The 16,657-nt window shown below is 38.1% G+C and overlaps 1 long non-coding RNA gene across 1 annotated transcript in view; it reads left to right on the forward strand.

Annotated features, from left to right (window-relative positions):
- Window positions 1–2,860: 2,860 nt before the first annotated feature.
- Window positions 2,861–16,657, forward strand: part of LOC130173503 (uncharacterized) — a 105,627-nt gene continuing 91,830 nt past the window's right edge. Inside the window, exons 1-2 of the long non-coding RNA XR_008828432.1 lie at window positions 2,861–3,326; window positions 3,486–3,656. This is a non-coding gene — a long non-coding RNA (uncharacterized LOC130173503). The remainder of the gene's footprint in view (window positions 3,327–3,485; window positions 3,657–16,657) is intronic.

Raw genomic sequence — 16,657 nt, forward strand, 5'->3', positions numbered from 1 at the left:
GTAACCAGAATCTCTTTGAGTTTTGGACTGTTGGTTTGACAAATAAATAAATGAAAATATGAAGGCATCATTTTGGGCTGCGGTATATGATGGGGAGTTTTTCACAGTCCTCTCAGTTTCTAAATACTTAAAGATCAATCCATTAATCTAAAAAATAACCAACAGATTTATCAATAATGATAATAGTCACAGATCTGTTATTACATTAACATAATATTTAATGGTGTTGTAATAATAATTTTGACTAAAAACAACACCAATTCTATACCATAACTATAGTAACAGTGTAACTCTAGATACTTCATCTATGAATATATGAGATGAATATGCAGTTCAGTTAATGGCCACCGGCGTCATTAATAACTGAAATAACATTTATTTCTAAAGTACTTTGAACAAGCAGGTTTTCACTAAGTGCCTTGGAGAAAACAAAGGTTACACATATAGATCAAAACAAGAGACAATCAAACACAGGATAGACGGTGATATAGGTGCAGTACAGTTGTTTTTCATGCTCGGATTCACTGAAAGCTCAGATCTGAAATGCAGGACCCGCTGCACACAAGTACATGGTTCAGGATGAACAAAAGGTAAACTCACAGGTCAGAACATCAGACAGCTCTTTCATGTTCGCCAGTGCTTAGAAAAAAAGAAGAAAAAAAAAAACAACAAAGTGTGGTCCACATCGAGGGGACATTACTGAGGCCTGGCTGTCACTGCTTCTTAGTACAACCGACCATATTAATCTGGGGCTCTTTCTGCACAACATAAAGCTGGTATTAGTTCTGCTGCTATTTCTGTTTCTCTCCGTGGACACCAAAAACCACTGCAGCCAGGTTTAATTACAGGCTTATTATCTGAGTGGTCCTTTGAGGTGGAAAGTAGTGGGCTGGGGATAAATAGATGTACCAGTTAATGAGTAAAATTATGAATCACTTCACACAGAATATGTTTAACCCATAGATGGTTTGATAATTAAACATGTATGACCCACTTTTAAAGATATCTCCACCTAATACGTTGATGACGCTGTTATAATAACCTTTCTCTAGAAAATTCATCAATCAATCAATCACACTAATTAGGAAGTAAAAGTGGTTGAGTCATATGAAACATACCTGAAAACAGGACAGTAAATACAGCAGATCATAAACAAGTCGGGGTTAAGCTTGATTTGTGTAAAGTTGATTTAATCTCTAATGTCATTTAAAAGACTTTACATAATCAATATTCAACATGCAATCATGTAAGGGTGAGGTGGAACTGAAACTGCCTCCGAACCAAATTCTCATTATGCATCCAATTTTATACTTCAAAAGTTTCTTGTACAGATGGTCAATAATTCATCATTAACAGCGAGTGGTGACAGAGCACATCTGAATTTCTTACACTTATCAAATTTATATAATGCACATAAATTAAGAAAATTGCTGCCTCGTAGCACAATAGACATAGTAAGAGTTTGTTTAAAAGGTCAGAGGGCTGCAGCTGGTCTTGCATCCACAGGGAGTTCTTGGAGTAATATATCTGTAGAGCAGCATGTATGGTCCACTGAACATCTTACACTGCTCGCTGGTAATTTCAGCAGTCGATGTAACCTGTACATCAGCATGTTCAGATCAGATTTCCCCCCTGCATTTCTACAGAGACTAATTTTTTCAAAATCCTGTTTCACTTGACAGATAGAAAGACTTGGATGCTTATGGGCATGTGGATTGATTATTAGGTTAAAAACACCATTCCACATATCTTTCTTTAATTTGACTGACACTCTCAATCCTCTCTTTGCAGGATGTACCAGCCACTGTTGTGTACAGTGGTGTGCTGGGGAGGCAGCATCGTGGCGGGGGAGGCAGGATAAACAAACTGGTGTAAAAAAGCTCTGGACAGCCTGGAGGCAGCAGCAGAGGGGAGGGTGAGGACTGAACTGAACTCCATCTTAAGCAACATCTCCCACCCCCTCTGTGGTGGGCTGAGAGCTGCAGACCATCTCCAGCCTCTGCTTCAGCATCACAAGGTGCAAGACACAGTGCTGTAACTGGTCTTGTGTAATAACAGCAAACTCATACTGTACAGAGGATGCTGTCCAAAAGAACAACAATTGTTTCTTGCTGAGACTTAGATGACAAGATTGATACCACTCTCATATCTATACAATAAATACTATGCTACTGCCAGGAGACAGTTAGCTTAGCTTAGCACAAAGACTGGAGTCTTGTCATCCCTTTGAGCTGCAAACAAAGCCAAGAAGTAGTCTGGCACATACCTAACCTCTGGTTGTGGAATCACAATCTGTTGTTTTTACTTCAGATTAAACAAACAATATATAACGTGTTAATTAGTGATCTTTAGAGTTACAGTTTTCCTGTTTACAGTCTTTATACTGAGCTGGGTTGTAGCTTCACATTTGTCATACAGTGCAGTAACTCTTGGTGAGAAATTAATCAAGTGTATTTGGAAAAATGCCAAACTATTCCTTAAGCCAAAGAAATGCCAAAAAATGCTGAATCTAGCTTCTCAAATTTGAGAATTTGCTGATTTTCTTGTAAATATTGTGTTATTATTATTATTATAATTATATTGGATTTTGAACTGTTGCACAAGTTAAGCACTATCTGCACTGCTGCTGTCACCTTGGGCACAGGGAATGTTTCACTATCCCTTAATATGTCGCAGGCAAAATAATTAATCTGAAAAAATATTGAAATTTAAACGATAGCAATCATCTTTATCATTGGGCAAATAATAATAATAATTGAGAGCTTGGCCGTTTTCAGTGACAGGCGGATGAGCGTAGCACCGAAGTCTCGGCTCAACACACGCCCCTCCCCTTTGCCCATCTTTGGATTCGGCGGACTCACGTGCAGGCAAGATGGCGGCGGTGGAACGGCCCCATGAACGCCCCATACTTGGAGCAGCGCACTGTGAGCTTCAAAACCGCTCTTCAGAAACCTATGGGTGATGTCACGGAGGCTACGTTCCTCTTTATTTACATTGTGTCACTCCTCTAACGGCTGTCTGTATTACAACCTTACAACACACTGGCCCGACTTCATTTGAAGCAGACTCATACCTAGCTAACTGCACTAGTTGCTTCTCGACGTCTGACCACCGACCACTCTACCTCCACTAGCGTCACGACTGCAAGTCCCAAGACTGAAGTGACTGTACTTTAAATTTATTTTCATATACTTTAGATTCATGAAGTTATTTTTTCATCGTCAAACTCCAAAAGCAACTATTTCAAAAACGATAAGTCGTCTCCAAACTTCAACTTCAACCGTTAACGCAGCGACGCCTGGACTGCTAACCCCGGCTAACTCACGGTGAGGTACATTAGCTAGCTATGTTTTTAGCTAGCTAGCTAGCTAGCTAAAAACCGTTGGCAGTTAAACTGTTTTACTGTACTGCTTCTATGCTGCTAACACTGCTACAACTGCCGTTTGTGTAGCTTTTCATACACTAACTCAGTCGTTTCACCTCAGGGTGACTTGTGGAGGGAATTATGGATTGTGGAAATCCGACTGCTGTTGAAGTTCGTCAAACTAAAGGCGCCTTTGAAGCCCGGGGCTGGAGTTAACTGTCCCGCCTTCAGCACCTTTGGACCTGGACTTCCCTGCAGAGACAGCAAGGCATCACTGCTTTTCTTCATCAAGGTTAGTAAATGCTGTTTTTGCTGACAGTAAACCTCTTGGCTGTTTTTAATTCCATATGTGGTCTTTTATGAGGCTGCTTACACTGCCTGGCTGTTTCATGGCTCTACACATTTTTGTCAATATATTGGCGTCTGCTTGATGTTAAATACTGTTTGGATGCTGCTTCTTTTTTGCTCTTTGTGCGTGTTTGCATTGGCACTAATTGAGGATGAGCATAATTAGTTGAGGCTAAGTTCATTTGTGGTTGTTTCGCAGGTGCATCATGATGCTTTCCTGCTTTTTGTTTACATAGTGGACATATGAATATCATATTTGAGTGTTATGGACGCTATTGCCTTTGCATATTGTCATGGTTTTGGGTTGGTCCATTGCGAGCTTAGGTATTTTGTAGAAGCTAATATTGTACTGTGCATTGACCTTTACGATGGATGTAAATATGTCTGCTATCCTGCAATCTGCAAATCATAACCACATCAAAAATACTCAGCTGCTCTTGGTTTCCTATAGCTTCCACTTCAACATTTTTACATAAATTTTTTTTGTACATTTGCATAAATTATGAATTGTCTGCTACTCAGGTGATTTGTGTTCTCATATCAAACAGATTGTTGGGTTTGGGCTTGGGTTGATCCCTCTTGATTCAGTAATGTATTCCTAGCAATGAGGAGATGTGGGAATGGCAACACAGCAGCTGGTGTCCAGCTAATAAGTAATAGATTTCGCATAATAACGTGTCCTGCAAATGTCCTTTGGCTCAATAATATTATTTTAAGTGGAAAGTTTATTATTGTAACTGTCTAGTCTATGCTGGCTAGAAGTGATTAACTCATACATATTCTGTTCATATAAACAAATCTGTTCCTCGAGGTGGCTGTGACAGTGAGTGTCACGTTTGAAATGGAAAATGTCACATTTTGGACATTTATGGAATGTCAGGTAGTATAAGCTACAACAATGCTTCATATGTCATGAATTTATCAAACAGCTTGTATGCTAAACCTACAAAGACCCTGAAGTAGTGTGGACATATGAAGTACCTGTATGACTTCCTCAAAATTGTATTCAAAACTATATTTAAGTAATTGTATGTTTAGTCAAACTAAAGTTAAATATAGTGTCATACTTTTTAACTTGGCTTAATGCACACAACTAAATAATCACTCGTAGTGCTACATGTTCTTTAAGAAGGCTGATTAATGTGAACAAATATAATTTTCTTTATCCCATTTGTTGTACATGCTATGTTATGAATAGTTTTCTCTTTTCTTTACACTGACTGTACTATATTTCAATGATTTATTCATTAAGTTTCACTACTATAACTGCGGCTTTAGCATGCTCTGTGAAGTGTTTTTTTTCCCTTTATATGTACTTCATACATTTTTCTACTCTTGATAGTGATACAGAAATTGTTGACTGAGTATGTTCCATTGCCTATTCGTGTACTTTTTTTATTACATACTTTTCTTGCTGTCTCCCTTCATGTTTGCTGCTTGAATGGCCCAGTAGGAATCAGTGAAGTTGCATCTAATGAACAGGCCATTATCTCACATCAGTTGTTAACGAAAATCAGATTTTGATTGATTTTGTCTTGGAGAAGCGTAGTATGCTGTTAGAGTCCTTTAGACTTAAGGTATTATTTATCAGATTGGGAACATGGCTGCGATCACATGGTTATGATTACTGTTCAGGTTGAGGTTAGCTCTCGTGTTCTTGTGCTCTCACACATGACTCAACCACCAGACTCATCTTTAGTCATAGGTTCTGATGTTGGAATTAGATGGGACTTCCACACAGATGTCATGTGACCTCTCATACAGCAGGGGGAAGTGGAAGGCTGATGACAGCATCCAGACTGCAACCCACCCATTTCCCCTCTGCTCTCTCTGGAGAACAGCCAATCAGTTCCCCGATATTAGTATTCCTGTATCCTGCCTTGTGTTATTTTCCCCAGATGCCCACCAAATATCTGAGTCGACATGTGCATTTAAATGGTGTCCACTTGAGTTATCTTGAGCCATTAGCATCTAGACGGCTGCTTTCACACAACATTAAGCCAAATTCAGAAAATATCACACGCACAGCATGATCATCAGAATTAGTTATGTCTGATTTTCTGACATAAGTTAAACTTGTCCTGTAAGAAAACTAATACTACAGTCTCAATTCTACACTATTAGATAGAGTAGAAAGACGGGAACAAAGAAAGGAAGGAAAGATGAAATGCATATATAATACATTGTATGTCCCCTAGCAAAAATTAATTGAGTACATTATCTACATACCTACAGTTCTCATATATCTCTACATCAGAATAAGATGAAAGCTTGAGGTAACTCTGAGTCTGACAAATGGATCAGAACAAAAGTATCGTACATGAACATCTTGTCACTCAAATCTGTAAAATTAATCGGCATGTATCAGTGATTTTACCTGACTTGCTGGAATTAATTTAGAGATGTTAAAGGCTCAGTTACAGCAAAGCTGCAGGCTGTGCGTAACTCATTGTTTTATGTTTTGGACTATTCAGAGGGATACAACAATGAGGGAGGTGGTTATTGTTTCTTTTTGAGAGCATCCTCATGGCAAAATGCAGGCTCTGGAGCACCTGCAATGTGCCACGATCATTACCAATAACGGGTGAAACTCCAGTGAGTCTCTTCAGCAGTCCTTCTACTGAGCACTCTCAAAATTAAAAAAAACAAAACAAAACATTTGGAAGTTAAAATGGCATTATATTAGCTGGTGTAGCAGTGAACACTCTGCAGCTCTTAGCATAATGAGGAAAACATTATTAAACATGGCTGCAACTGCTTGTGGTGCTGCAGTGTTTTTCAGTCTAACACTCCATATTAATACATGGCACAGTCATTAATCCAACACAATAACACAGAATGATTAGATATAGTAGTAGATAGTAACTGGAATTTAAGTGAGTAGTTGAAACTAAACAAAATATTGGATTTTTTTTAAATGTAACAAGCTTTTGTCTGGTAGATGATCAATAAGGCTGCACACTAATTTCATTTTAGGATTTGGCAATTTCTGATGTTTTGGGTTAGTTGATGTGGAAGTGTGAGGTAATAACATTAACGGACGGTTCGTGTTAGTCGTGCCACATTTTTCTTTAGTCACTGAAAAAAACTCAGCCCACTGTCCTTTGTTTATATTCTGCTTCACACAATTCATTTACATCTAGGATGCTTTGTAACACTGCCACTGATAATTATTTACATAATTAGTTCCTTGATAATTCCATTAATGAAATTAAATGTTAGAAAATTGGACTTTCTTAAAGTCCAATGTGCTCTCTTTTAAATAATCCAGGCATATATATTCAATTTACAATAATGTTTGGCATATTTATTCGAGAACATGATAAAAATTTTTAATCGAAGAACAAAGTAGATTGATGAATTGTTTCAGCTTAAATGTGTTGATTATGTAGCAGGGTTTAATCTTGATCGTGAAGATCTGGTTTTGCCTTCATTCTTGGATCAACAGCTAACTTTCACATCGGCCAGCAATTAACAATTTTTGTTTTTATCGATTTAAACAGCATATTATGCAACCTTATTTGTAGACACAGGATTCAAATAATCAGCTCAACCTGACTTGAATCAGCTGTAGCTCATTAACAGAGCTTTGGCGTATTGTTACTGCCAGATAAATGCTGTGTATGTCTTGTTTTGTTGATTTTCATGTTTCACCTCCAAACAAGGGATTGCACATTGCAAATAATAAACCTAATATATACTGAGCTGAAATTTTAAAACATCTGTATAAGCTAAAAATGCATGAAGGTCCAGCTAATTACAAAGTTGACATTTTGAAAATGCGGCCAATACCCTTGTTAGGTTACTCCAAACAGTTGCAGTGGTGAAGACTTAGACATCAAGTGTTTACCTTATATACAGATGCAGGAAAAGCAAATGATAACTCTCCTTAAAATGCTCTCATATGCCTCTTTACTGCATCAATAAATCCATTGAACCAAGGAGCATGTTTTTTCCCCAGCTTCATTCATTAACAGTCGAATGGATGCGGCTGTTTAAATAGACTGTATTGACAGAAGAGATGTGACTCAAATTCCTTATCAAATAATAGAATGGATAAAAAACAATGGAGTGATGACAGTGATGGGAGATGTCTGAAGCCCCTCAGTCTGCTGCAAACTCATTTTAGTATCGTAAGGATGATTACTTTTGATTTAGCTGAGAAAAGCAGGGTTGTGAACTTGCCAATATACAGCATACACTTTCCTGAAGACCTTGGCTGGACTCAAAACTGTTTCTTTTTCAATCTGACGCCTCTAAATAGAAAACCATTTGACATCTGTTGGTTTCTACAACTCAAGGTCAGTTTGTGAGCACTAAAGCAAACAAATTTTGCAACTCCTAATGGTTGGGGTCTCTGAAAAAACATAGGTCCTTGACTGAATATATGGTTTCAGTGCACAGTGTGAATTTTTTTATGTGCCTCTATTCAAAGTGTAAGTCACCATCACTTCTGTCTGCCCCCTCTACAACCCCCCACCTTAATGGCACTTGCCAGAGATGTAACACATCACAGTAATGCAGCTTTAGAGAATTTGAAATGCTCAAATTAAAATGTACCTGAGTATCAGCTCTGTTCACAGGGCATTTTCAGATTATGTTTAACAGAGTTTGAAGGGTAAAAAGCTCTTGCCTGTTATTACGATCGTGAAAAGAGGTAATGACATAATTATTGTTTTCGTTTCACCTCTCAGTTTTCCAGTGTTTGATCTTGAAGTCACGCTGCCCCCCTCCACTCTACCACTGCTCCCACCGCCACCAACGGCTACTGGGCCCTAAGTAGCTAACTGAATTGCCATCAGCTAACTGGCTCATTTTAAAAACCTAGTCACAACCCATGCAGCTGCTAACAGCTCTGGGGTCCTACAGCTCAGTAGACTTTTTAGTGCCACATTATTGTCATGTGAAGAAATGAAGTGGAGCCAGCATCTGCAAAGTGTAATTTATTGTCATGTTCCAAAGTGGGTAATGTATTTGAACCTTTTGGGCTTCTGTCATAATAGCAGGGGAGTGTGGTCCTGTTTATTTAAGACAGTAGCATGTAGAAGCCAGCATGTAATCCTGCCACCAGCCTTGGGAAGACAGACAATGCTAAATATGATTTGATGCCTTTCCAGCACGTCTCTGATTCTGTCATACTCCTACTGAGCATAACAATGTACAAACCACAATAGAAAAACATACCACAGTCTGCCAGTGTGGGTGCAGACATGTGGAAAAAGGCATATCTAATCTTTACTGCTGCTGTCAGCTATGACTATTAAAAGGAGAGTGTGTAAAAGAGCCCATTAGTTCTTATTAAGTGTTTTCTGTGCATTTACCTCAGTCTGACCAGCTGACAGCTTCCCATGGCTGCAGCTTTCATGTTTTTTTCCTTGCTTTGTTTGTTTGTCTGGATAAAGGAGAGGAAACATGCTTCATTAGCAGAATGCAGAGAAAAATCCTGCATCACAACCCTGTCCCCCAGAAATTATGTGTATATACAAACTGAACTGCAACTGCAAATACGTTTTATAGGAAACGTCATTGCAGCGCTTTCTAAATGTAATGAGGAAATGTTTATTTACATATTAGACAAGTTGGAAATGCGTTAATACTGAACGTATTGGTAAAGTGTTCACAGATAAAATTTATTTTCAGCCAACATGTTTGATCTTGAAGTACAATATCCACTTGCGGTGACTACAGTATTATTAAACATTTTTATGGTCATATAGTCAAAATTGTGGTCTGGTTTAATATAGGAAGTGTTCACAGTGACTTCAGACACAACGTGTTTATTTACATTTAACCAAAACCACCATCTTTCCCTAACCTATTAAGTTCTCTTGTTATTAACCACAGGCGGGTCGTTTGCTTTGTACGCCTGCCATCCACCCTAAACACCTCCTAGTCACTCCACGGCACTTAATATAGCATTTCATTAATTGAAAAGATACATTGCCTCTGAACATAATCCAGCTAGCATTTACATTTTCTACAAAACATATTTGCTTTTAGTTGTATAGATACATCTTTTCTAGGAGACAGAGTTGCACAACAGCTTCCAGTGGAGCTGAGAGCAGCCTGAGAAAGGTAACACCATCAGAGTGAACACTGTCACATTAGCATTAGCAACTTGGATGTAAACAAGGTCTAGTGTATTTCTCCAAACTTGACAGGTTGGTGGAACTTTGGCAACACAGTTTTTAAATTTGCATGATTGAAGTCGCCAGCGATGATGAAAAATCTGTCAGGGTTTGCTATTTGCTGATTGCCGCTGCTGCTGTACAGATGTAACTCTTAGCAAGAAAGCAATTACATGTATTTCCCAAAATGCCAGATTACTTCTTTAAGGTTTATAGAGACCGCACAAATCATGTATCATGTAGTTACAAGAGGTGATGTAGGAGGCAACTGGGGAATATGCTGAATTTAGTTTTACCTCAAGTGTTTCAGGTGGCCCAGCAGCAACTATAAATGCATAAGCACCACAGGTGCAGTTGCTACTGAGGTGGCAATAAGCATAATTGAGCCTTGAGTGTTATAATTTGTTGAAGGAACCTAATGCTGGCAGATTTCTGTATCTTATATGTGTGCGTATATATATATATATATATATATAAGGAAGATGGCATTCTCCCAGTAGGTAAGCAAGTGAGCAAGAGCCTTTTTTTATTTTATTTTTGACCTTCAGTAAACTTTTTGTTTGACTTTATCCATAGCCTGTTAATATACAGCTGTATGGTTATGGTTTGTCATTCAGAGTTAAAAATAACTCTATGGTGTTGCTGCTTTAAACACTGACTATAGGATAAAACTTTACAGCTACATCAATCCTAGGCAAAGTCATTTGTTGCACTCCACCATATCGATTAAAATACAATTGATCCAGGCTCTTTCTTCCATTTCACTAAGCAACTGCCCGAATATACCACAAAGATATCTATAGAAAGCTAAGACGTGGCTTTTGATTCATGTTTATGTGCATCTGTTGTCGATTGGTAGAGTTTCAAGCTGTGAATAGATCTGAACTGATGACAGCTAAATGAAAACCGTGGTATCAGATATCTAGTCTTTCAATGTTTGAAGAAGCTGCTAAATGAACAGTAAGATCAATGTCAAATGTTCCTTAAAATTACACGTCCTTGGAATTTCAGTTTTATGTGCTTATGAAGTTTTATGTGCTTATGTTAGTGTATACTATTTAATTTTTATTCGAACAGCAACATGACAGACACTACATTAAATTGAACTAATAAGGGTCATTAAGTGATCTGTCATTGTAATCAACTCCTTCTGCCAACTGTTGTGTTGTTTTTGCATTATTGTGGCTTGTAACTGACACTTATTGTAAATCATCAGTTTAATATTCCAGTGAGCAGCGAGTTTTTTTTTTTTTTTTTTTTAAAAAGCAGCGCAGGTCAGAAAGTGAAATCACACCTGGTCAAGTGAGAGTTATTGGTATTGATCAGCAGCCCCCTGCAGGTATATTATAGTCAGTTTGTTCTCTGGTGCAGTAAATATCAAACTTATTGCTTCTTGTTAAATGTTAATGGAATCAGTGACTTCTTTAATGGAAGAAAATAAATGCACAAAATATTTACTTAATCCTGGCTTTCTGTTTGAACTCTAATAAAACTGTATATACTGTTCTCAACCCCATTCCTGAAACTATGCATTTCATCTCATAACTCAAGTCTTATTCAAACAAAACAATACATAATCTAACCATGTGATAAATATTTCACCTGATTCTGTTCCTGCTGGTAATTTATTATTTTAAGTTTAATTACAACTCAACTACAACTGGTAGTTTTTTAAAATGTTTTATTCTATACTCATTATGTATTAGTAAGGGATTATTTGTTGTTGGGCTAATGATTATCTTGATTATTGATAAATCTAGGAAATATTTTGTTATGGCAATTTCCTCCAAGTCCAAGGTGACAGTTTTAAATCTTATGTTCGACCAACAGTCCAAAACTCAAAGATATTTAATGCACTGTCATTGAAGATAGAAAAGACAGTGAATATCTACATTTTATTTTTGGCATTTTTTATCAAAAAAAGACAAAAATCAATAAAAAATCAACCAACTAATGAATTAATCAAGTAATCATTTCAGCACTATAGTTGTTTGTTGACATACATTTCTATATGAAAGATTCTGTTTATTTTCGATGTTTTTGCTCTACTATTTTCAGCAGCAACCATTGAAAATATGCCAATATTATCTTGATTCCAGTACATCAGTATTTGTATTTTTCAGTTGATGTATAACAGTTGCAGTATAGAAATGCCAAAGATCTGTGTCTAGTCTTAACTTTAAATATAGTACTGCAGTGTGTCCACCAGAGTACAGACAAGTTTATTTGCAACTGTAATGTGGGATCCTTATTAAAACGTTTATGAAAAAAAATTCAATTGGCCAGTATTTTATCAAATTTTGTTTAAACCCTCAAATATCAGTATCAGGGTTAAAGTAGCTTGAGTTTATCTAATCTGAAAACTTTATAAAAAAAACTTTATACGACTCAAATCAGAAAAGGAAGTGGGCTTTTTGGCCATTTGGTCCAAATGGGTGCATCTTCTGTGAACCATAGCCAATGAAGTCCTCAACATTAGTAATGTAGAACATTTAAAAAAGTTGAAACAGGCTCCAACATGCAAAATGGCCACCCATAGCTTGGTGGTTTGTTTTGCAAAGTGGCGAGTGGGGGTCCTCCTCATGTGGAGTGAGGGTAATTAGCCACTGGGGCAGCAGCTGAAAGTCACGGTCTCCCTCAAAGCTGTCGTCTGTTGCATGGTGATAACATTGACATGTCCTCCTCTCACCACATTCTGCTGCATGCCAGACAATGGGAGGGGAGCAGAGAGGAAAGGAAACTCAGAGGAAAGAACGGATGGTGAGGAAGACAGTGACGGATGAAGAGAGGGGCTGACCTTCGCTCATTAGTGAAGCGACCTTCTATAATCGATGAGTGGTGCAATTGAAGGCACAGGCACTCAGCTGACCACACTCTGGCTTCTGATGCAGGCAGTTTGACGAGGACAGCTTGGAGGGTCTTTATAACATTTTGTTTTTTTTCCTGCATTATCATGATTTAAACATTTTAATGTCTCAGAGTTCATGCAACAGTCAAAAATATTCAGTTTAGTCTCATGTACAACAAAGAAATGCATCATATCCTCACATTTTAGAGGCTAGTTCCAGCAGATGTTTTTCATTTCTGCTTAGAAGATGACGATTATTCAATATCAAAATGAATAATTTTCTATTGATTAACTATTTGAATAATCAACTGAACATTGCAGCTCTATTAAGAATGCGACTTCAAAGTAATTAAATACATCTAATACCTGGGACACGTGTATGTTTACATTGAGTTTCAGGAGTCATATGATGGGGCATTTGTTGTCTGACGTCTTTGTTGGCTAATGGACTGTATCATCTCTTTGTTAAATGGTGCATGAAAACGAGTATCAATATTCATCTCATCATGATCGTCATTACATTAATTTATATTCTCGGTACTGGACTCTGTGTGAGGACAGACCAGAAAAGCAGTAGTGTCTGACCTTGACACACTGTTGAGAGTATTATAGTAGCGGGGCAAAGTAATGAAAATAAACTTGCTTTGATTCATTGCTGTGGTATTGAGAGATGTTAATCAGCTTGGTAGGTTGCATCTGACCTGGTTTGACTCTGCCAGTAAAGTCTGTTAAAAACTGTCAACAGCAAAGAATATCCGAGATGATGGACATTGAACCCAACAACATAGACACAGCAGTAAAAGAGACAGAAAGTGACTTTATTCACGAAGCCAAAATGGAAGTTGCAATGGGCCAAATAAGGTTAAATAAAATGACCTCCTTTGAATCTTTAGAGTATAGCAACCACTTTATTTTCAATGTTTCCCAGTTTCTGGAGTCAACTGACACTACTGTAAATATTAACAACTCTCATTTGGAGAGCACACATTTGTATTATAGTGATGACAAAAGGCTGGCTAACATTAGGCTGAACTTTATTGGAATCTTAAAGAAGTGGCAAGAAGCCCATTTGATAAAGTTGAGTTGGCCCATGGCCCAGGCTATTATCATGCTGTTTTTGTGGTATGACACAAAGCATGAATACCAGTTCATCTCCTAAACAACATGTCAGTTAAACAGACGGATGTTACCCCCAATCCATGTTGTGATTCTAAGGTTAGTCATGGTTTTATGACTGGATGATATGTGGTCACCCTGACCACAGAGATTTCTGGCTCTGTTTTTTCTTTGACATAAACTGAGGTTATTAAAACTTGAATATTGCATACCTGCAAGGGTGCAGGTATGCTAGAGCTGAACCAGGTCCGACAATTTCTGTAACTTTCTGAAACTTTCAATCTGACAAATATACCCACTTCATGCAGTGATTGGCCAGCTGTGTGCAGGTGAGAAAGTAAGCAAGGTTTGGACTTCTCTCAAGCTCTTTAAAAGGTGATATATATTATATAGTATAAATGATGGTTTCTCTCACCCTTCCAGTGTAGTCAAGTGCATCACCATGAATGCCAGGAAATATTAGCAGAAGGTGTGCATCGTTATCTCCATTTTAGTTGGTCATCTTGTGTCACTGTTCGAAACAACCATAAACACTTTTGTCAAACAATTTCTTTTCACGCATGCCCCCAGATTAATAACCACAGGAGAAAGTGTGTGTGTGAACTGTAAAGTATAGGAGAAATGCTACTCATATTGATTGCTGCTGCTCATTAATAAGTGGTGCATCACGCTGTTGCCAGTGTTGGTGTTCTCTCTCTTCATTTGGGTGTGTTTGAGTTGACTGCATTTTGAAACCAGTCAAATAATTCCTGGGTTTTTAATTATTATTTTCTAATGCTGGCATTATGTTATGAGTTGTCTGTCCATCCCCCTTCTTGTGAAGGCAATGTCTCAGTAACACCCTGAGGAAATTTCTTCAAATTTGGCACAAACATTCACTTGGACTCAAGAATGAAGTGATTAGATGTTGGTGGTCAAAGATTAAAGGTCAAGGTCACTGTGACCTCACAAAACATGTTTCTTTTTGCATAGTGAATGTGATATCTCAAGATGCTTGGAGTAAGTGTCTTCAGATTTTACACAAATGTTCACTTGGACTCAAAGATGAACTGATTGTGAACGCGATACATCAGGAACACCCTGAGGGAATGTCATTACATTTGGGACCAATGTTCAGTTGGACTGATGATGATTAATTGATTAAAATTGGGCCAAGGTCACACTGACCCCTCAAAGCAAGTTTTTGGTCATAACTCAAGAATTCACACACTAATTATGACAGTTTTTCTGGAGTTTCACTTGAGAATGTGTTTTGTTACTTTCAAAGGTGTTTTGTAAAGTACCTTATAAATTTATCAGTGCTGCAGCAACCTTAAGATAAGTAAATTTGTTAGTATTTAATTACAGCTTGTTTGGAATAATGTATTGGGACAACATGATTTAAAAAAAAAAAAAAAAAAACAGCAAAATATGATAAAATTTCCCTGCAAGTTAATAGAAGATCATCATCATGATTTATTTAATTTTGTCCAATGATTCTTGATTAGTTAGGTCTAGATAGACTTTCTTTTGCATCCTTTTGAGACAATCTTGAGATGAAGGACTGAATAAACAAATTACCTTGATTTGTAGTGCAGTCATGACAGCTGCCCAGGGCCTTGGTGCTCTGCCCCAACAGATGAGCATATTTCAGCAACAACTAGGGACCCCACTAGAGGAGGGGGGGTATTTTCACAGGCGCCCACTGTAGGGGAGGTCGATCAGACAGGTGAGATGCATATTATATGCAGCTGGCTGGAGGACCTACAGCCAGATCTTAAGTGATTTGTGTGTAACTGTAATAAGGTGGGAATTAGATGCACTTTTAAATTGCCTTGGAGGATGCCTTGAAGGGATGTCTTCATGTGATGCTGCCTGAGGCACAAAAAGTGCCGGGACTGCCATTGACCAAAGCGCTCTCCCATCGAAAACACTACCTTCAGCAGCAAACACAGCTCCGATCTGTGTAATGAGCAACTGATCAATCTCATTCAGGCTCTCTCACATTCTGTCCCGGGCTGCTCGGTGATGTGTGGAATATTAACTAAATATGTCAACAGGAAGCACTTTAATAAGGTCCAAAGAAGCTAGACTGAATGAAGGCATTAGAACAATTGCTGTGGCCTATTAGGTTTTTGAGTTCTGCTGGTGTTTCGCTTGCCTTTGGAGGTGGTCGTGTCTAGTTTGAGATGTGATTTGAGTCCAGGGATTTGAATTTATTGACCTCACCCTTTCAAGACACTGATATTTAAACTGTGGAAAGAGGGGCTGCCAGTGAGACTATACTGTTCACACCGCTAAATAAACTCCTAAATCGATGGTAATTGTACAAATCCACACAGTCAATGTTTCTCGATCTTTCTCAAGCCTTATATCAGAAGTATTTGTATGCCTCTGCTTAATGGAAAGAGAGACAGAAGAAGTAGATATGGACAAACAACAAGAGACAATCAGTCTTAAAAGGAGTCAAAGAATAGGAATAAGTAAAAAGCAGAATTAGATGGTGGTGAGAAATGAAGATGAACAGGCAGACAAGGCTACTGGCTGGACAGACTGACGGGGCAGCTGGGAGTTTTTGGATCAGGAGACTTCTGACCAGAGCAGAGCAGCATGGGAAGCCAGCTGTTGTTCACCACCTGCCACCTTTCACAGAGGACCCAAAGACTACAATGCACCGTGTGTCTCTCTGTGCCCTAACAAATGTAAGCCAATAATCCAATTACAGCATTAATTTGTAGATGCAGTCTTGTCAAAGCAAGGAAACTCTCAACTTTGCATGATAAATATGGAATGGCATGGTGTGAAATTTACTCACACCAAAGCGGTAGATAAATGAGACCACCAACTAAGGACTTTTGTCTTTTGTGTGTCTTT

The sequence above is a fragment of the Seriola aureovittata genome, chromosome 8, assembly GCF_021018895.1.
Source record: "Seriola aureovittata isolate HTS-2021-v1 ecotype China chromosome 8, ASM2101889v1, whole genome shotgun sequence".
In the NCBI taxonomy this organism is placed as follows: domain Eukaryota; kingdom Metazoa; phylum Chordata; class Actinopteri; order Carangiformes; family Carangidae; genus Seriola; species Seriola aureovittata.